The following is a 7,458-nucleotide window of genomic DNA, read 5'->3' on the forward strand; positions in this document are numbered from 1 at the left end:
GAGAGACTTAATCCTGATTTGAGGTGACTGCACAAATGGAGCCGTAGTAGAGAGGGAGGGGTCCTCGAACTCTTGGTCCAGGAGAGCGGAGTGACCGGAAGTCCTCTATTCAGGAAGAAATCTGGGAAGGGGAGACTGGGGGTGGGGGAAACGCCCTCCCAGCGGGGCAGGACGCCAGGGCTGCTGGCCTTTTGTCTCCCCCCCCCCTCCAGCGGATCTAGGGCTCTACCCTGGAGGCAAGATACAATAAAATAAACCCAGCCTCCAAACTTTGTCTCCTTCTTCCATCTCCCCAGGCCGGAAGAAGGTCCTGCTTCAGCCTTGCTCCTCCAATACCTAGAGTTGATCAGGCCAAAGCTTTTGCATACTCTTCCTTCCTTTTTTCTCACCTGCAAACTCTTTTTGCAAACTCAGCGTTTCATCTCTGTTCCCCTCCCTCCCCTTCCCTCCAAGCCCCACTTCCAGCCCAGCAAAACTCTGCTCCTGAAACCTCCTTGGGGTCATCAGAAAGGCGCAGGGCGCCCGAGAGACCTAAACAAGGCAGAGAGGCAGCAAGCCGACGCTGAATCCGTGGCCCTCGACCTCCCCATGCTCCGGATGACTCTGCCTTCCCGGCCAGCCAGCCCAAACTCCCCTAAACCTGCATTGAAAATTCCACTGAAAACGACCCAATCCAAGAAATGGAGAGATGGGGGCGGGGAGGAACACCTAGATGACCTCGGAGGTCAAGCTCTGTGAAATTTTCGCCACTCCTCTCCCTACACTAGGGAACTAAAGAGACACCGCGGAAGAGAATAAAATCTGTCTATACCTCTTGTTCTAAGGATATATCCAAGGACAGAAGGAAAGCGAATACTGAGAGAGAGAGAGAGAGAGAGAGAGAGAGAGAGAGAGAGAGAGAGAGAGAGAGAGAGAGAGAGAGAGAGAGAGAGAGAGAGAGAGAGAGAGATTGGGGAACCCAGGGTTCCTTCGCCTTATTGACGCACTCAGTCCTTTCCCCTATATTCACTGAGCCCTTCCTCGGAGCAAGAATCCCGGTTGTCCTGGGCTTACTCCCGGGCGGTGGAGAGACCGGGAAAGTGAGATGGCAGCGCAGATCCGAGACACTGCACTCTCCCCCTGCCCCTAGACGTCTTCAGCAAAATTTCCCCCGGGCCCTGGGCCCAGCTGGAAGTCCCTAGCGGCTCCAGAGGGAGGCGCAATTCAGTCCAGAGTCGTAGCACTTAGATCTGGAAGGGGCCTTGGAGAGAGATTATAGTCTTAGATCTAAGGAAAGCTTAAGAGGCCACCTAGCCCAATCTCCTTAATTAACAGATGAGGAAATTGAGGCCCAAGGATTTTAAATGACTTGCCTAGGGTAGTCCAGGGAGTAAGTGGCAAAGGAGTGTGTGCTGATTTCTTTCTCTCCCCTCTGGCCTCCTTCTCTGGGGCCAGATCTCATTCTGGAACATCCAGCTGAAGCTATATTCAGGGTACTTGTATGTGAGTTTGGTGGAGGGGAGGTACAACTCCCCCAACCCCCCCCCCACCCCACCAGGACAGACGAAAAGCCCGGCGGTCTGGGCTCTCCGGACGCAGCCCGCTTATCAGGGGCAGAGACCCAGCTGGGGGGTGGGGATGGGAGGTGGGGAGGAGAAGAGTAGAGCAAGGCAGCACCGGGAGCCGGAGGCTGGGGGTCTTCGGCTCCGCACGAAACGTGTTTAAAGAATCGAATTTCCAAGCGGCCATCCTGGTTATTGCTTGAGAGTCGTCCTAGGGCGAAGAGGCTACGTCCGACCCCATGGTGGGCCTGGACCAGAGTCGCTGTCACTTGGTCGCAAAATCAAGTCTCCCCAAATAGCCAGGCTATTTTCCTTCCTTTCCCAGTTGCGCCTTCCTTATTTATCACCTCATGTGAATTATAGGTCCAGAGCGTCGTAAATTTAGAATTCGGAGGAACCTGAAGAGCCATATAGTCCAACATCCTCATTTTTCAAAAGGCCCAGAAAACGTAAATAACCTAGCCAAGGTCACACAAGTAGTAAGCTGCAGAGGGAGGAATTTCAGAGCCGGAAGTCACCTTAGAGGTAGCCATGTCATACCTCCTCATTTTACAGGTGGGGGAAACCGAAGCTCAAAGTCATGGCGTAGAGTGAAGGTTTAGAACCCAGACCTTCCAACGACAAAATCAACCAACAAGCATTTATTAAGCTCCTACTATGACCCAGACAATATTCCAGGCTCTTTCCAGCCCACTCCACCGCATCTCCTGTGTCCAGAGTTCAAATACTCACACCACCCAAACAGCGCCCCCCACACTTCGTCCTAATCAGAATGAAAAGGAAAAGCTTGGAACGGGATTCGGAATCACCATAGGACTCCTCAATCACCCGCAAGTGAATGGGACCACATTCTGATTCCTTCCTGCAGGGCCAACTTCTCAGGTCAAGGGATAGCTTGATAGAAAGAGCTGGCTTCACCCCCAGCCTCAAACAATTTGACTGGTTTCCTTCGGAAGGTGCAGAGTGGACTGCGGCAGGGGATTAGCTCTCTTCTCCTTTCCGTCCCACTACCAATTCACTTTTTCTCCAACTCAGCCCAGGCTGTAGCAAGGCCACTGGAGCCTTCGTTTGGCGTTTGTTTGTTTGTTTGTTTATTTGTTTTTGGAGGGGGGTGGAGATTTCATAGGTCAGGATCTGGTCAGCTCTGCGGGACAGGAGGATGTGTGTGTGTGGTGGGGGGGCAGAGAAGTAGGAGGGCAGAGGCGGGAGACTGGGGGGCGGGGAATTGTCGGGCGGAATGAGCGTGGCGGTTCACTCCCGTTGGAGGCCAATTTCACAAATAATATTTGCAACAATTAAGCAATGTGCAGGATGAAATGGCGATTTCACATCCAGGCCGCGGGTGGGGGCGGGGCGGCTGGCGGGAGCAGGGTGGGGAGGGATTTACCTGTTAACTGAGAGAGGGAGGAGCTTTAACCGGGACTTCCCCCTACCCTGCACTTCTTTCCCATTTTTCGCTGACTCTGTCAGCTTGTCTGTCGGTTAGTTTGACTGTCTGTCTCCCCCTCTTTCTGTGGTGTGTCTCCGTTTCTCTGGTTTCTCATCTCTTTCTCATCTACATCTGACTTTCTGTCTTTGTCTATTTCTCAGCTTCTATCTTTGCCTCTGTATCTGTCTTCCTGTCCCTGTTTCTCCAGGTCTTTGTCTTTAATTTCATTTTTTCTCTGCGTCTGTATGTCTTCTGCCCTTTTTCTATTTTTTTCTTTGACTTTCCCCTCTCTGTTCCTGTCTGTCTTCGACTCTCTCATCCATTGAAACAAACATCATTCAACTCCCAGACAACACCCCCCCCCCGCGGGAATAGCATAAAATAAGAAAATTCCTGTTAACTAAGGGGCTCCATTTGAGGAAAAGGAGTAGGGGCTTATGTAATTCCGTCTCTCATTTCCCTCTGCCATGTCTGTGTGTATAAGTCATAGCTGTTTCTTAAGGTACGTTTTCGTTGATACATGGGTTGGATAAAGAAATGATTGAGAAAATCAACTTCAAGGACCCCTCCCCCACCCTCCCGCCGCCCCACTTCTTGGGGTAGGGAAAGTGCTGGAGTTGGAGGAAAAACTGGAGAGACAGAATGGGATTAGGGGAGGAAGGCAGAGGTTTCATGGGAGGGGCAGTGGTTAGAAAGAAGCCAGTTTGGGGGACCTGGAGAGAGGGCAAGGCATGGGGACTGAAGAGAAACAGGGTTTGGGGGAACCTGGAAAGACACAGTGTTTAGGTTAGATGGCTCAAAAACAAAATTTTAGGGGAAGACTGGAAGGAAGAAGGAATATATATATATATACATATATATACACATATATACATATATACATATATATATACATATATACATATATACATATATACATATATATACATATATATACATATATATACATATATATATACACCCACCCACCCACATATATATACACATATACATACATACATATATATATATATATATATATGTATGTATGTATGTATGCCCAGGTGTACCAGTTCTTTCAGATCTAGGGAGAGGCCAGAGGGGCGACTGCTAAGAGTCAGACTTTGGCTAAAGTCTTTGAGGCAGTTCGAATTGTCCAGGAAAGTAGGGTCAGGGAATCCATTAGCAGGTTTCCCCTTCCCCCTCTACCACACTCTAAAAAACTTCTTTCTGCCCTCCCATGCCCATGATAGTATTTGCCCATGACTACCAACCTTTTTAGGGATAAATGAAAAACCAAAACAAAACACCTTCTTGTACTGGTTTCCAAATAAAATCTCCCAAATCCAGCTTAAAAAAAAAAAAGGCAATCAGCCCAGCTGAGTCCAGCTACAGAGATATTACAGAAAAGGAAATGGAGGAGGGAGTTTCCTGGCATAGGATTCTAGGTCTTGGAACTGGAAGTGAGTGACCTTAGAGATCATCTAGTCCAGCCCCATTTTACAGATGGGCCCACTGTCATCCACAGTGTGAATGACTTGCCCATGATATCCAGCTAATAAGCAGTGCAGCCATGACACAAACCCAGCAGAAACCAGGGAAGAAATGGGCAAACTTGGTTTTCCACTCTATCCCTCTAGTCCTTCTCTTGTCCCTCTACTCCTCCCTCCCATGGGTTGTTTCAAAGTGTGAGGCTGAATTATGATTGGGGAGGGTAGGCTATCTGGAAACAGACCTGGAATTACCAGATGATTACCAGGAGCAGCTGCTGAAAAAAGGTGGACCTGCTCTTTTGAGTAGAGATCTCCCAGCAATGAGTATTTTCTTTTAAAGCGATTAACCAATAAATCTCCCTTTAAAAAGATGATAAATCCACTCTGAAAACTAGAGGGTTTGCATTGGAAGGGCCTTTGCATTTTCAAATGACTGGACCAGACTTTTTCAGCTGCAGAAACAGAACACCACTTTCTGCACCCCACTGCCCCACCATACATAACGATTTTGCCTTCAAATATTTTATGAGACAGAAGGAAGAAGTAGGTAGGAGTGGGGAGGAGGGGGAAATGATAGAGGGATGAACAAAGGGAAGGCTGAAGAGGACTAACTCCTGGTCCTGAGGCTAGAATTTAAAAGGCACCCTTGAAAAATAACACATTTTTGGCAACCCCAAATCCAATTTTTCTTAACCACTGGAGCTATTCCACGAGTGACCTTGAAATGTAGGCTCAGAACTGAACAGGGAGAAGACACACTGCTAAAGTAGTTTTCCTCAGATAGAGAAATCTTCCCCTCTACTGTTCTTTAGAATGGTAAATATTCTGAATAACAATAATAATTAAGATGCTTTCAGTGAGCCTAAAAATGAGCTTATATTCCAATACTTTTATTTCATTACAAAAAAACAGTTATTTTATCTGTCTGTGCAATGGTCTTCAGAGCTGTATGGAATAGTGGGACAATGTATTGGCTCCAGAGTCAAAGGGCTTGAGTGTTTACCACTGCATGTTCTTGGGCAACTCACATCACTGCCTCATTTTTCTCATCTGTAAAATGCTGTGGGATTAGATGGCCTCTAATCCAGTCCTTATCTCTGCCGTTGTCCCTTCCTCCATCAAAGAGAAAGAAATATACTGACTTCCCCACCCCCACTCCCTTCCCTCCAGGAATGGTCCTGTCCCATCCAGACTGAGATGCTTGAGAGGAGCTTCTGGGCATGGGAAAGGAGAAGCTGTGCTTTGTTCAGTGGTGGGTGGGTGGGTTCTCTGTGTGCTTTTACCTGTGTTGTTCTATTGGGTCCTACTCTTTGTGACTGCATTTGGGGTTTTCTTGGAAAAGATACTAGAGTGGTTTGCCATTTCCTTCTCTAGCTCATTTTACAGACAAGGAAAGGGAGGCAAACAGGGTGAAGTGACTTGCAAAGGGTCACACAGCTAGTAAGTGTCTGAAGCTGGATTTGAACTCAGGAAGAAGAGTTCCTGACTTCAGGTCTGTGTACTATGGTGTTGCCTAGTTGTAAACCGCCCCCCGCAAACAAAAACGAACAAAAACCCCCAAAGCAACAACCCCCCCGAAACAAAACAAAAACCACCACTAACACAGCAAAACCCCCCAAACATTCGGCACATTATAAATCCATGATGCTGTTTCTATGGCATAGGCTTATTTCTATATATGCGTTTATAGTTTGGCTATATCTATATTGTTGTGTGTATGAGTTTAGAGATGTGTTCATGCATCCCATACACTGGTGAATCTCAAAGTTATCTTGTATTTGTTTCAATATTTACTTACTCGAGCATATATTATTCCCTCCCAGTAGGTTATGAGTTCCTGGTCTTTGTAGCCCCAAGGCCCTAGCACAGTGACTGTTGGTACATGGTAAGTGCTTACTGAATTGAATTGAATTTATTCATATGGGAAAACAGAGTGGGAGAGGGAACAGAAATTTAGCTTTGGAGCCAGAAAGTCCAGACTCTGACATATATTATCAATATGACTCAGGGAAAGCCACTTTGCCTCTGTCTGCCTCAATTTCCTCAACTGTAGAATGGGGATAATACTAGCCCAGGGTTACTGTGAGGATCAAATGAGATAATATTTGAAAAGTGCTTAACACAGTGCCTGGCACATAGTAGGTGCTTGATAAATGTTTGTTTCCTCCCTATGTAAGATTATCATGGATTCAGAGCAAGAAGGAATTTCAGGGGGTTTTATTCCACCCCTACCCCCATTTTCCAGATGAAGAAACTGAAGCCTAGGGAATGCAAATGATTGTCCAAGTTGACCCAGGTAGTAAGTGGAAGGGTGAGTCCCAGGTTCTCTGTCCCCTGTACCATGATGCTGTTTCTATGGCATAGGCTTATTTCTATATATGTATGTATATGTCTGTGCTCACTCAAATGTGTGTATGTATTCCACAGGTTGGTAGTATAAGCCCCTGTGCCTTACCTGAGTTTTAGTTATCTCCTATGGTGCTAGGGCACAATGCCTCGAACAGAGTAGGGGCTTAAAAATGTCAGCTGAATGAATGAATAAATAAATGAATGTGTGTGATGTAGGCATGTGTATTTGTACTAGGGTTGGGCCATGGGAATTTCTTTTGGGAAGGGGCCTGTCTGCAGTGGTGGAGATAAGTTTTCTTGGGAGTTCCCAGCTCCCCAAACAAGACACTGAGCGTCAAAGCTTGTGGCTTTCTTTCCTGGGCCTCCTCGGATCAACTCTCCAAGTTCAATTTGCACCAGGTCCAGCAGTAATAGCATGTAAACTGCATCCTTGGACAATTACCTTATCAAAGCATAACATCTCTGGAATGGGAGAAGTATTTTCATTAAATAAACCAGAATAAGGAGGCTGGGCCCAGGGGTGGCTAGCATGCTCTGGGCTTCTAAAGGAAACCAACAATCCTAGGCTCATTTCTTATCCTCAGCCCAGCTGGGTTTAGGGACTTCAAGAAGATGAAAAAATGTCTACCCATAGCTCCAGACCTTATTGGTGTTTGGGAGAGATAGT

This window comes from Phascolarctos cinereus, unplaced genomic scaffold (assembly GCF_003287225.1).
Source record: "Phascolarctos cinereus isolate Bilbo 61053 unplaced genomic scaffold, phaCin_HiC Scaffold_726;HRSCAF=1367, whole genome shotgun sequence".
Taxonomy (NCBI): Eukaryota; Metazoa; Chordata; class Mammalia; order Diprotodontia; family Phascolarctidae; genus Phascolarctos; species Phascolarctos cinereus.